Here is a 13,497-nt window from a genome sequence, read left to right as displayed (position 1 = left end):
GGATCAACAAATTTCCACCCACCTAGCGTTCCCCCGGGTCTCCCGAAAAAAATGCTACCTCACTTGCCTGGGTCTGCCTAGTGCCTGCGACAGGATACAGCGCAAAACGCAACGTGGCCGCACCTCAATTTCGCAGTGAAATCTTGCCCTTTTTGGACAAAGAGACTACCTTTTGTTTTTGAACTCTAGCTCTGCCGGCACCTAGGGAAACCTAGCAAACCTATACATTTTTGAAAACTAGACACCCAGGGAAATTCAGGATGGGGTGACTCCACTGCCTACCACCAGGTTCTGTTACCCAGAATCCCTTGCAAAGCTAAGAAATTGACAAAAGAAACGCATTTTCCTCACATTTCTGTGGTGGAAAGTTCTGGAATCTGCGTGGATCAACGAATTTCCACCCACCCAGCATTCCCCCAGGTCTCCCCAAAAAAATGCTACCTCACTTGCCTGGGTCTGCCTAGTGCCTGTGACAGGAAACAGCGCAAAACACAACGTGGTCACACCTCAATTTCGATGTGAAATCGTGCCCTTTTTGGGGAAAGAGACTACCTTTTGTTTTTGAACCCTAGCTCTGCCGGCACCTAGGGAAACCTAGCAAACCTATACATTTTTAAAAACTAGACACAAAGGGAAATTCAGGATGGGGTGACTCAACTGCCTACCACCAGGTTCTGTTACCCAGAATCCCTTGCAAAGCTAAGAAATTGACAAAAAAACGCATTTTCCTCACATTTCTGTGGTGGAAAGTTCTGGAATTTGCGTGGATCAACAAATTACCACCCACCCAGCGTTCCCCCGGGTCTCTTGAAAAAAATGGTACCTCACTTGCCTGGGTCTGCCTAGTGCCTGCGACAGGAAACAGTGCGAAACGCAACGTGGTCGCACCTCAATTTTGCAGTAAAATTGTGGCCTTTTTGGGCAAAGAGACTACCTTTTGTTTTTGAACCCTAGCTCTGCCAGCACCAAGGGAAACCTAGCAAACCTATACATTTTTGAAAACTAGACACCCAGGGGAATTCAGGATGATGTGACTCGACTGCCTACCACCAGGTTCTGTTACCCAGAATCCCTTTCAAAACTAAGAAATTGACCAAATAAACGCGTTTTCCTCACATTTCTGTGGTGGAAAGTTCTGGAATCTGCATGGATCAACAAATTTCCACCCACCCAGCGTTCCCCTGGTCTCCCCAAAAAAAATGCTACCTCACTTGCCTGGGTCTGCCTAGTGCCTGCGACAGGATACAGCGCAAAACGCAACGTGGCCGCACCTCAATTTCGCAGTGAAATCGTGCCCTTTTTGGACAAAGAAACTACATTTTGTTTTTGAACCCTAGCTCTGCCAGCACCTAGGGAAGCCTAGCAAACCTATACATTTTTTAAAACTAGACACCCAGGGGAATTCAGGATGACGTGACTCGACTGCCTACCACCAGGTTCTGTTACCCAGAATCCCTTGCAAATCTAAGAAATTGACAAAAAAACGCATTTTCCTCACATTTCTGTGGTGGAGACTTCTGGAATCTGCGTTGATCAACAAATTTCCACCCACCTAGCGTTCCCCCGGGTCTCCCAAAAAAAATGCTACCTCACTTGCCTGGGTCTGCCTAGTGCCTGGGACAGGAAACAGCACAAATCGCAACGTGGTCACACCTCAATTTCGCAGTGAAATCGTGCCCTTTTTGGACAAAGAGACTACCTTTTGTTTTTGAACTCTAGCTCTGCCGGCACCTAGGGAAACCTAGCAAACCTATACATTTTTGAAAACTAGACACCCAGGGAAATTCAGGATGGGGTGACTCCACTGCCTACCACCAGGTTCTGTTACCCAGAATCCCTTGCAAAGCTAAGAAATTGACAAAAGAAACGCATTTTCCTCACATTTTTGTGGTGGAAAGTTCTGGAATCTGCGTGGATCAACGAATTTCCACCCACCCAGCGTTCCCCCAGGTCTCCCAAAAAAAATGCTACCTCACTTGCCTGGGTCTGCCTAGTGCCTGCGACAGGAAACAGCGCAAAACACAACGTGGTCACACCTCAATTTCGATGTGAAATCGTGCCCTTTTTGGGGAAAGAGACTACCTTTTGTTTTTGAACCCTAGCTCTGCCGGCACCTAGGGAAACCTAGCAAACCTATACATTTTTAAAAACTACACACATAGGGAAATTCAGGATGGGGTGACTCGACTGCCTACCACCAGGTTCTGTTACCCAGAATCCCTTGCAAATCTAAGAAATTGACAAACAAAACGCATTTTCCTCACATTTCTGTGGTGGAAAGTTCTGGAATCTGTGTGGATCAACAAATTACCACCCACCCAGCGTTCCCCTGGGTCTCCTGAAAAAAATGGTACCTCACTTGCCTGGGTCCGCCTAGTGCCTGCGACAGGAAACAGTGAGAAACGCAACGTGGTTGCACCTCAATTTCGCAGTAAAATTGTGCCCTTTTTTGGACAAAGAGACTACCTTTTGTTTTTGAACCCTAGCTCTGCCAGCACCTAGGGAAAACTAGCAAACCTATACATTTTTGAAAACTAGACACCCAGGGGAATTCAGGGTGGGGTGACTCGACTGCCTACCACCAGGTTCTGTTACCCAGAATCCCTTTCAAAGCTAAGAAATTGACCAAAAAAATGCGTTTTCCTCACATTTCTGTGGTGGAAAGTTCTGGAATCTGCGTGGATCAACAAATTTCCACCCACCCAGCGTTCCCCTGGTCTCCCCAAAAAAAATGCTACCTCACTTGCCTGGGTCTGCCTAGTGCCTGCGACAGGATACAGCGCAAAACGCAACGTGGCCGCACCTCAATTTCGCAGTGAAATCGTGCCCTTTTTGGACAAAGAGACTACATTTTGTTTTTCAACCCTAGCTCTGCCAGCACCTATGGAAGCCTAGCAAACCTATACATTTTTGAAAACTAGACACCCTGGGGAATTCAGGATGACGTGACTCGACTGCCTACCACCAGGGTCTGTTACCCAGAATCCCTTGCAAATCTAAGAAATTGACAAAAAAACGCATTTTCCTCACATTTCTGTGGTGGAGACTTCTGGAATCTGCGTGGATCAACAAATTTCCACCCACCCAGCGTTCCCCTGGTCTCACCCAAAAAAATGCTACCTCACTTGCCTGGGTCTGCCTAGTGCCTGCGACAGGATACAGCGCAAAACGCAACGTGGCCGCACCTCAATTTCGCAGTGAAATCGTGCCCTTTTTGGACAAAGAGACTACATTTTGTTTTTCAACCCTAGCTCTGCCAGCACCTAGGGAAGCCTAGCAAACCTATACATTTTTGAAAACTAGACACCCTGGGGAATTCAGGATGACGTGACTCGACTGCCTACCACCAGGTTCTGTTACCCAGAATCCCTTGCAAATCTAAGAAATTGACAAAAAACTCATTTTCCTCACATTTCTGTGGTGGAGACTTCTGGAATCTGCGTGGATCAACAAATTTCCACCCACCTAGCGTTCCCCCGGGTCACACGAAAAAAATGCCACCTCACTTGCCTGGGTCTGCCTAGTGCCTGCGACAGGATACAGCGCAAAACGCAACGTGGCCGCACCTCAATTTTGCAGTGAAATCGTGCCCTTTTTGGACAAAGAGACTACATTTTGTTTTTGAACCCTAGCTCTGCCAGCACCTAGGGAAGCCTAGCAAACCTATACATTTTTGAAAACTAGACACCCAGGGGAATTCAGGATGATGTGACTCGACTGCCTACCACCAGGTTCTGTTACCCAGAATCCCTTGCAAATCTAAGAAATTGACAAAAAAACGCATTTTCCTCACATTTCTGTGGTGGAGACTTCTGGAATCTGCGTTGATCAACAAATTTCCACCCACCTAGCATTCCCCCGGGTCTCCCGAAAAAAATGCTACCTCACTTGCCTGGGTCTGCCTAGTGCCTGGGACAGGAAACAGCACAAATCGCAACGTGGTCACACCTCAATTTCGCAGTGAAATCGTGCCCTTTTTGGACAAAGAGACTACCTTTTGTTTTTGAACTCTAGCTCTGCCGGCACCTAGGGAAACCTAGCAAACCTATACATTTTTGAAAACTAGACACCCAGGGAAATTCAGGATGGGGTGACTCCACTGCCTACCACCAGGTTCTGTTACCCAGAATCCCTTGCAAAGCTAAGAAATTGACAAAAGAAACACATTTTCCTCACATTTCTGTGGTGGAAAGTTCTGGAATCTGCGTGGATCAACGAATTTCCACCCACCCAGCGTTCCCCCAGGTCTCCCGAAAAAAATGCAACCTCACTTGCCTGGGTCTGCCTAGTGCCTGCGACAGGAAACAGCGCAAAACACAACGTGGTCACACCTCAATTTCGATGTGAAATCGTGCCCTTTTTGGGGAAAGAGACAACCTTTTGTTTTTGAACCCTAGCTCTGCCAGCACCTAGGGAAACCTAGCAAACCTATACATTTTTGAAAACTAGACACCCAGGGGAATTCAGGATGATGTGACTCGACTGCCTACCACCAGGTTCTGTTACCCAGAATCCCTTTCAAAGCTAAGAAATTGACCAAAAAAACGCGTTTTCCTCACATTTCTGTGGTGGAAAGTTCTGGAATCTGCATGGATCAACAAATTTCCACCCACCTAGCGTTCCCCTGGTCTCCCCAAAAAAAATGCTACCTCACTTGCCTGGGTCTGCCTAGTGCCTGCGACAGGATACAGTGCAAAACGCAACGTGGCCGCACCTCAATTTCGCAGTGAAATCGTGCCCTTTTTGGACAAAGAGACTACATTTTGTTTTTGAACCCTAGCTCTGCCAGCACCTAGGGAAGCCTAGCAAACCTATATATTTTTTAAAACTAGACACCCAGGGGAATTCAGGATGACGTGACTCGACTGCCTACCACCAGGTTCTGTTACCCAGAATCCCTTGCAAATCTAAGAAATTGACAAAAAAACGCATTTTCCTCACATTTCTGTGGTGGAGACTTCTGGAATCTGCGTTGATCAACAAATTTCCACCCACCTAGCGTTCCCCCGGGTCTCCCAAAAAAAATGCTACCTCACTTGCCTGGGTCTGCCTAGTGCCTGGGACAGGAAACAGCACAAATCGCAACGTGGTCACACCTCAATTTCGCAGTGAAATCGTGCCCTTTTTGGACAAAGAGACTACCTTTTGTTTTTTAACTCTAGCTCTGCCGGCACCTAGGGAAACCTAGCAAACCTATACATTTTTGAAAACTAGACACCCAGGGAAATTCAGGATGGGGTGACTCCACTGCCTACCACCAGGTTCTGTTACCCAGAATCCCTTGCAAAGCTAAGAAATTGACAAAAGAAACGCATTTTCCTCACATTTCTGTGGTGGAAAGTTCTGGAATCTGCGTGGATCAACGAATTTCCACCCACCCAGCGTTCCCCCAGGTCTCCCCAAAAAAATGCTACCTCACTTGCCTGGGTCTGCCTAGTGCCTGCGACAGGAAACAGCGCAAAACACAACATGGTCACACCTCAATTTCGATGTGAAATCGTGCCCTTTTTGGGGAAAGAGACTACCTTTTGTTTTTGAACCCTAGCTCTGCCGGCACCTAGGGAAACCTAGCAAACCTATACATTTTTAAAAACTACACACACAGGGAAATTCAGGATGGGGTGACTCGACTGCCTACCACTAGGTTCTGTTACCCAGAATCCCTTGCAAATCTAAGAAATTGACAAACAAAACGCATTTTCCTCACATTCCTGTGGTGGAAAGTTCTGGAGTCTGCGTGGATCAACAAATTACCACCCACCCAGCGTTCCCCTGGGTCTCCTGAAAAAAATGGTACCTCACTTGCCTGGGTCTGCCTAGTGCCTGCGACAGGAAACAGTGAGAAACGCAACGTGGTTGCACCTCAATTTCGCAGTAAAATTGTGCCCTTTTTGGACAAAAAAACTACCTTTTGTTTTTGAACCCTAGCTCTGCCAGCACCTAGAGAAAACTAGCAAACCTATACATTTTTGAAAACTAGACAACCAGGGGAATTCAGGGTGGGGTGATTCGACTGCCTACCACCAGGTTCTGTTACCCAGAATCCCTTTCAAATCTAAGAAATTGACCAAAAAAACGCATTTTCCTCACATTTCTGTGGTGGAAAGTTCTGGAATCTGCGTGGATCAACAAATTTCCACCCACCCAGCGTTCCCCTGGTCTCCCCAAAAAAAATGCTACCTCACTTGCCTGGGTCTGCCTAGTGCCTGCGACAGGATACAGCGCAAAACGCAACGTGGCCGCACCTCAATTTCGCAGTGAAATCGTGCCCTTTTTGGACAAAGAGACTACATTTTGTTTTTCAACCCTAGCTCTGCCAGCACCTAGGGAAGCCTAGCAAACCTATACATTTTTGAAAACTAGACACCCTGGGGAATTCAGGATGATGTGACTCGACTGCCTACCACCAGGTTCTGTTACCCAGAATCCCTTGCAAATCTAAGAAATTGACAAAAAAACGCATTTTCCTCACATTTCTGTGGTGGAGACTTCTGGAATCTGCGTGGATCAACAAATTTCCACCCACCTAGCGTTCCCCCGGGTCTCCCGAAAAAAATGCTACCTCACTTGCCTGGGTCTGCCTAGTGCCTGCGACAGGATACAGCGCAAAACGCAACGTGGCCGCACCTCAATTTCGCAGTGAAATCTTGCCCTTTTTGGACAAAGAGACTACATTTTGTTTTTGAACGCTAGCTCTGCCAGCACCTAGGGAAGCCTAGCAAACCTATACATTTTTGAAAACTAGACACCCTGGGGAATTCAGGATGACGTGACTCGACTGCCTACCACCAGGTTCTGTTACCCAGAATCCCTTGCAAATCTAAGAAATTGACAAAAAAAACGCATTTTCCTCACATTTCTGTGGTGGAGACTTCTGGAATCTGCGTTGATCAACAAATTTCCACCCACCTAGCGTTCCCCCGGGTCTCCCGAAAAAAAATGCTACCTCACTTGCCTGGGTCTGCCTAGTGCCTGGGACAGGAAACAGCACAAATCGCAACGTGGTCACACCTCAATTTCGCAGTGAAATCGTGCCCTTTTTGGACAAAGAGACTACCTTTTGTTTTTGAACTCTAGCTCTGCCGGCACCTAGGGAAACCTAGCAAACCTATACATTTTTGAAAACTAGACACCCAGGGAAATTCAGGATGGGGTGACTCCACTGCCTACCACCAGGTTCTGTTACCCAGAATCCCTTGCAAAGCTAAGAAATTGACAAAAGAAACGCATTTTCCTCACATTTCTGTGGTGGAAAGTTCTGGAATCTGCGTGGATCAACGAATTTCCACCCACCCAGCATTCCCCCAGGTCTCCCCAAAAAAATGCTACCTCACTTGCCTGGGTCTGCCTAGTGCCTGTGACAGGAAACAGCGCAAAACACAACGTGGTCACACCTCAATTTCGATGTGAAATCGTGCCCTTTTTGGGGAAAGAGACTACCTTTTGTTTTTGAACCCTAGCTCTGCCGGCACCTAGGGAAACCTAGCAAACCTATACATTTTTAAAAACTAGACACACAGGGAAATTCAGGATGGGGTGACTCAACTGCCTACCACCAGGTTCTGTTACCCAGAATCCCTTGCAAATCTAAGAAATTGACAAAAAAACGCATTTTCCTCACATTTCTGTGGTGGAGACTTCTGGAATCTGCGTTGATCAACAAATTTCCACCCACCTAGCGTTCCCCCGGGTCTCCCAAAAAAAATGCTACCTCACTTGCCTGGGTCTGCCTAGTGCCTGGGACAGGAAACAGCACAAATCGCAACGTGGTCACACCTCAATTTCGCAGTGAAATCGTGCCCTTTTTGGACAAAGAGACTACCTTTTGTTTTTTAACTCTAGCTCTGCCGGAACCTAGGGAAACCTAGCAAACCTATACATTTTTGAAAACTAGACACCCAGGGAAATTCAGGATGGGGTGACTCCACTGCCTACCACCAGGTTCTGTTACCCAGAATCCCTTGCAAAGCTAAGAAATTGACAAAAGAAATGCATTTTCCTCACATTTCTGTGGTGGAAAGTTCTGGAATCTGCGTGGATCAACGAATTTCCACCCACCCAGCGTTCCCCCAGGTCTCCCAAAAAAAATGCTACCTCACTTGCCTGGGTCTGCCTAGTGCCTGCGACAGGAAACAGCGCAAAACACAACGTGGTCACACCTCAATTTCGATGTGAAATCGTGCCCTTTTTGGGGAAAGAGACTACCTTTTGTTTTTTAACCCTAGCTCTGCCGGCACCTAGGGAAACCTAGCAAACCTATACATTTTTAAAAACTACACACACAGGGAAATTCAGGATGGGGTGACTCGACTGCCTACCACTAGGTTCTGTTACCCAGAATCCCTTGCAAATCTAAGAAATTGACAAACAAAACGCATTTTCCTCACATTCCTGTGGTGGAAAGTTCTGGAGTCTGCGTGGATCAACAAATTACCACCCACCCAGCGTTCCCCTGGGTCTCCTGAAAAAAATGGTACCTCACTTACCTGGGTCTGCCTAGTGCCTGCGACAGGAAACAGTGAGAAACGCAATGTGGTTGCACCTCAATTTCGCAGTAAAATTGTGCCCTTTTTGGACAAAGAGACTACCTTTTGTTTTTGAACCCTAGCTCTGCCAGCACCTAGGGAAAACTAGCAAACCTATACATTTTTGAAAACTAGACAACCAGGGGAATTCAGGGTGGGGTGATTCGACTGCCTACCACCAGGTTCTGTTACCCAGAATCCCTTTCAAAGCTAAGAAATTGACCAAAAAAACGCGTTTTCCTCACATTTCTGTGGTGGAAAGTTCTGGAATCTGCGTGGATCAACAAATTTCCACCCACCCAGCGTTCCCCTGGTCTCCCCAAAAAAAATGCTACCTCACTTGCCTGGGTCTGCCTAGTGCCTGCGACAGGATACAGCGCAAAACGCAACGTGGCCGCACCTCAATTTCGCAGTGAAATCGTGCCCTTTTTGGACAAAGAGACTACATTTTGTTTTTCAACCCTAGCTCTGCCAGCACCTAGGGAAGCCTAGCAAACCTATACATTTTTGAAAACTAGACACCCTGGGGAATTCAGGATGACGTGACTCGACTGCCTACCACCAGGTTCTGTTACCCAGAATCCCTTGCAAATCTAAGAAATTGACAAAAAAACGCATTTTCCTCACATTTCTGTGGTGGAGACTTCTGGAATCTGCGTGGATCAACAAATTTCCACCCACCTAGCGTTCCCCCGGGTCTCCCGAAAAAAATGCTACCTCACTTGCCTGGGTCTGCCTAGTGCCTGCGACAGGATACAGCGCAAAACGCAACGTGGCCGCACCTCAATTTCGCAGTGAAATCTTGCCCTTTTTGGACAAAGAGACTACATTTTGTTTTTGAACCCTAGCTCTGCCAGCACCTAGGGAAGCCTAGCAAACCTATACATTTTTGAAAACTAGACACCCAGGGGAATTCAGGATGACGTGACTCGACTGCCTACCACCAGGTTCTGTTACCCAGAATCCCTTGCAAATCTAAGAAATTGACAAAAAAACGCATTTTCCTCACATTTCTGTGGTGGAGACTTCTGGAATCTGCGTTGATCAACAAATTTCCACCAACCTAGCGTTCCCCCGGGTCTCCCGAAAAAAAATGCTACCTCACTTGCCTGGGTCTGCCTAGTGCCTGGGACAGGAAACAGCACAAATCGCAACGTGGTCACACCTCAATTTCGCAGTGAAATCGTGCCCTTTTTGGACAAAGAGACTACCTTTTGTTTTTGAACTCTAGCTCTGCCGGCACCTAGGGAAACCTAGCAAACCTATACATTTTTGAAAACTAGACACCCAGGGAAATTCAGGATGGGGTGACTCCACTGCCTACCACCAGGTTCTGTTACCCAGAATCCCTTGCAAAGCTAAGAAATTGACAAAAGAAACGCATTTTCCTCACATTTCTGTGGTGGAAAGTTCTGGAATCTGCGTGGATCAACGAATTTCCACCCACCCAGCATTCCCCCAGGTCTCCCCAAAAAAATGCTACCTCACTTGCCTGGGTCTGCCTAGTGCCTGTGACAGGAAACAGCGCAAAACACAACGTGGTCACACCTCAATTTCGATGTGAAATCGTGCCCTTTTTGGGGAAAGAGACTACCTTTTGTTTTTGAACCCTAGCTCTGCCGGCACCTAGGGAAACCTAGCAAACCTATACATTTTTAAAAACTAGACACACAGGGAAATTCAGGATGGGGTGACTCAACTGCCTACCACCAGGTTCTGTTACCCAGAATCCCTTGCAAAGCTAAGAAATTGACAAAAAAACGCATTTTCCTCACATTTCTGTGGTGGAAAGTTCTGGAATTTGCGTGGATCAACAAATTACCACCCACCCAGCGTTCCCCCGGGTCTCTTGAAAAAAATGGTACCTCACTTGCCTGGGTCTGCCTAGTGCCTGCGACAGGAAACAGTGCGAAACGCAACGTGGTCGCACCTCAATTTTGCAGTAAAATTGTGGCCTTTTTGGGCAAAGAGACTACCTTTTGTTTTTGAACCCTAGCTCTGCCAGCACCTAGGGAAACCTAGCAAACCTATAAATTTTTAAAAAGTAGACACCCAGGGGAATTTAGGGTGGGGTGACTCGACTGCCTACCACCAGGTTCTGTTACCCAGAATCCCTTTCAAAGCTAAGAAATTGACCAAAAAACGCGTTTTCCTCACATTTCTGTGGTGGAAAGTTCTGGAATCTGCGTGTATCAACAAATGTCCACCCACCCAGCGTTCCCCTGGTCTCCCAAAAAAAATGCTACCTCACTTGCCTGGGTCTGCCTAGTGCCTGCGACAGGAAACAGCGCAAAACGCAACGTGGTCGCACCTCAATTTCGCAGTGAAATCGTGCCCTTTTTGGACAAAGAGACTACCTTTTGTTTTTGAACCCTAGCTCTGCTGGCACCTAGGGAAACCTAGCAAACCTATACATTTTTTAAAACTAGACACCCAGGGAAATTCAGGATGTGGTGACTCCACTGCCTACCACCAGGTTCTGTTACCCAGAATCCCTTGCAAAGCTAAGAAATTGACAAAAGAAACGCATTTTCCTCACATTTCTGTGGTGGAAAGTTCTGGAATCTGCGTGGATCAACGAATTTCCACCCACCCAGCGTTCTCCCGGGTCTCCCAAAAAAAATGCTACCTCACTTGCCTGGGTCTGCATAGTGCCTGCGACAGGAAACAGCGCAAAACACAACGTGGTCACACCTCAATTTCGATGTGAAATCGTGCCCTTTTTGGGGAAAGAGACTACCTTTTGTTTTTGAACCCTAGCTCTGCCGGCACCTAGGGAAACCAGGCAAACCTATACATTTTTAAAAACTAGACACACAGGGAAACTCAGGATGGGGTGACTCGACTGCCTACCACCAGGTTCTGTTACCCAGATTCCCTTGCAAAGCTAAGAAATTGACAAAACAAACGCATTTTCCTCACATTTCTGTGGTGGAAAGTTCTGGAATCTGCGTGGATCAACAAATTACCACCCACCCCGCATTGCCCGGGGTCTCCTGAAAAAAATGGTACCTCACTTGCCTGGGTCTGCCTAGTGCCTGCGACAGGAAACAGTGCATAACGCAACGTGGTCGCACCTCAATTTCGCAGTAAAATTGCGCCCTTTTTGAGCAAAGAGACTACCTTTTGTTTTTGAACCCTAGCTCTGCCGGCACCTAGGGAAACCTAGCAAACCTATACATTTTTGAAAAACAGACACCCAGGGACATTTAGGATGGGGTGACTCGACTGCCTACCACCAGGTCCTGTTCCCCAGAATCCCTTTCAAATCTAAGAAATTGACAAAAAAACGCGTTTTCCTCACATTTCTGTGGTGGAAAGTTCTGGAATCTGCGTGGATCAACAAATTTCCACCCACCCACCCAGCGTTCCCCTGGGTCTACTGAAAAAAATGGTACCTCACTTGCCTGGGTCTGCCTAGTGCCTGCGACAGGAAACAGCGCAAAACGCAACGTGGTCGCACCTCAATTTCGCAGTGAAATCGTGCCCTTTTTGGACAAAAAGACTACCTTTTGTTTTTGAACCCTAGCTCTGTCGGCAACTAGGGAAACCTAGCAAACCTGTACATTTTTGAAAATGAGACACCCAGGGAAATTCAGGATGGGGTGACTTGACTGCCTACCACCAGGTTCTGTTACCCAGAACCCTGTGCAAAGCTAAGAAATTGACAAAAAAACGCATTTTCCTCACATTTCTGTGGTGGAAAGTTCTGGAATCTGCGTGGATCAACAAATTTCCACCCACCTAGCGTTTCCCCGGGTCTCCCGAAAAAAATGCTACCTCACTTGCCTGGGTCTGCCTAGTGCCTGGGACAGGAAACAGCGCAAAACGCAATGTGGTCACACCTCAATTTCGCAGTGAAATCGTGTCCTTTTTGGACAAAGAGACTACCTTTTGTTTTTGAACCCTAGCTCTGCTGGCACCTAGGGAAACCTAGCAAACCTATACATTTTTGAAAACTAGACACCCAGGGAAATTCAGGATGGGGTGACTCCACTGCCTACCACCAGGTTCTGTTACCCAGAATCCCTTGCAAAGCTAAGAAATTGACAAAAGAAACGCATTTTCCTCACATTTCTGTGGTGGAAAGTTCTGGAATCTGCGTGGATCAATGAATTTCCACCCACCCAGCGTTCCCCCGGGTCTCCCAAAAAAAATGCTACCTCACTTGCCTGGGTCTGCCTAGTGCCTGCGACAGGAAACAGCGCAAAACACAACGTGGTCACACCTCAATTTCGATGTGAAATCGTGCCCTTTTTGGGGAAAGAGACTACCTTTTGTTTTTGAACCCTAGCTCTGCCGGCACCTAGGGAAACCAGGCAAACCTATACATTTTTAAAAACTAGACACACAGGGAAACTCAGGATGGGGTGACTCCACTGCCTACCACCAGGTTCTGTTACCCAGAATCCATTGCAAAACTAAGAAATTGACAAAACAACGCATTTTCCTCACATTTCTGTGGTGGACAGTTCTGGAATCTGCGTGGATCAACAAATTACCACCCACCCAGCGTTCCCCCGGGTCTCCTGAAAAAAATGGTACCTCAGTTGCCTGGGTGTGCCTAGTGCCTGCGACAGGAAACAGTGCGAAACGCAACGTGGTCGCACCTCAATTTTGCAGTAAAATATGGCCTTTTTGGGCAAAGAGACTACCTTTTGATTTGGAACCCTAGCTCTGCCAGCACCTAGGGAAACCTAGCAAACCTATACATTTTTGAAAAGTAGACACCCAGGGGAATTCAGGGTGGGGTGACTCGACTGCCTACCACCAGGTTCTGTTACCCAGAATCCCCTTCAAAGCTAAGAAATTGACCAAAAAACGCGTTTTCCTCATATTTCTGTGGTGGAAAGTTCTGGAATCTGCGTGGATCAACAAATTTCCACCCACCCAGCGTTCCCCTGGTCTCCCAAAAAAACATGCTACCTCACTTGCCTGGGTCTGCCTAGTGCCTGCGACAGGAAACAGCGCA

This window comes from Lissotriton helveticus, chromosome 1_1 (genome assembly GCF_964261635.1).
Source record: "Lissotriton helveticus chromosome 1_1, aLisHel1.1, whole genome shotgun sequence".
NCBI classification, from domain to species: Eukaryota; Metazoa; Chordata; class Amphibia; order Caudata; family Salamandridae; genus Lissotriton; species Lissotriton helveticus.
The sequence above is the reverse complement of the archived record's forward strand: the minus strand, read 5'-3'. Positions refer to the sequence as shown.